Genomic DNA, 1376 nt, shown 5'->3' on the forward strand with positions numbered 1-1376 from the left:
TATATATATATATATATATATATATATATATATTACTGTTGCCAGATGAGTAAATAATATAGCCAGCAACATTTTCTGGATTGTCAGTGCATTTGACCTTTGTCTCTTAACTTGTTTTTCCGTTTTTCACAGACTTAATTGTAAATGCAACACAAATGACAACAATGCAAACAGGATGTAGCAAGATTAGGTTCAGGATTACATTTTTCTTTAAGTGAATTTGCTCATTGTACTTTGTGAAAAACCGATAGAAGTATATAATTCCTCATAGTCAGCTATAGAAGATGTCCTAGTCCTTTTAAATATTTAAGAGGTTATTCCCATATCAACAGAAAATCTTCACAAACAGCTTTTTTTTTTATCTGAATGGATGACTTGAAAAATACTCTTCAAGCTCTTATAATGACATTCTGATGACGTTTTTCATGTCTTTCATGTTGTAGCAATTTTAGATTTATAGTTTCAGGTTGGCATTTCTTACACATGTCATCATACTCTGACATGTGTGGAAGCCTAAAAAAACGTGTTACCACACCTTGACCATCAATAGACCAGAGCTACACCTTGGGAGTATCCTGACGTAATCTTGTTTTTTTCTGACTATAAAAGAGGAGTTAAAATATGAGAAAACAGTCATTGGTGAAGAACAAGTCATCGGTGAAGAACAAGTTCAGAAGAAGAGATCATCTGTGAGTATCCTACACCTACTAGTATTTTTGAAAATGTCCTGTATTTTACTCATAGTAATATGAAGTTTTTTATGTATGTAACATGTCTCTTGGATATATTTTTCTATTTCATTACAATTAAAATTCAAACAAAGAATTAAAAACAAATTAATAACTTAACTTGGTGTCAAGAATGTTAACAGATTTTTTAAAAAAAGATTTCCAACAGAAACAATGAAACAAATGTACTGTCTATTAAAAACCTAAGTTTGTATTTTGATTAGTTTTGATACCATGGCCTTCAGCACCTTTAAAACACACAAATTTCCAATTAGATTAACTTTGTTATTCACAGTGGAAATAAAAATTATATTTTGATGCTCATTACTTTTTCTATTTTTTTTCCCCAGATACCAGAGAAAATTATGAATACCACAATGATTCCAAGGATTTGCATGATTCTACTTCTGTTTTCTGGTAATATAAACTAATTTTCCCCCAATTAAAGTATTTTAAATGAGGGAAATAAGAAAATGTCTATAAATTTTCAAAATTGGTTTGCCTTACAGTCGCTGCAGCACAGAGCTCAACCGCCGGAGCATCAACAACAACCACAGGCGCTCCAGCGACCACAGCCCCACTAACAACCACTGGCGCTCCAACAACCACAGCTGTGCCAACAACCACAGCTGTGCCAACAACCACAGC

The 1376-nt window shown here is 32.7% G+C and overlaps 1 long non-coding RNA gene across 1 annotated transcript; it reads left to right on the forward strand.

Annotated features, from left to right (window-relative positions):
* Positions 1 to 576: 576 nt before the first annotated feature.
* On the forward strand, positions 577 to 1309 carry LOC106963897 (uncharacterized). The gene is made up of 3 exons (XR_001428278.1): positions 577 to 689; positions 1079 to 1145; positions 1238 to 1309. It is a non-coding gene; the product is annotated as an uncharacterized LOC106963897 (long non-coding RNA).
* The last annotated feature ends 67 nt before the right edge of the window (positions 1310 to 1376 follow it).

This window comes from Poecilia latipinna, unplaced genomic scaffold (assembly GCF_001443285.1).
Source record: "Poecilia latipinna isolate Pla-1442-1.1 unplaced genomic scaffold, P_latipinna-1.0 Scaffold1595, whole genome shotgun sequence".
NCBI lineage: Eukaryota > Metazoa > Chordata > Actinopteri > Cyprinodontiformes > Poeciliidae > Poecilia > Poecilia latipinna.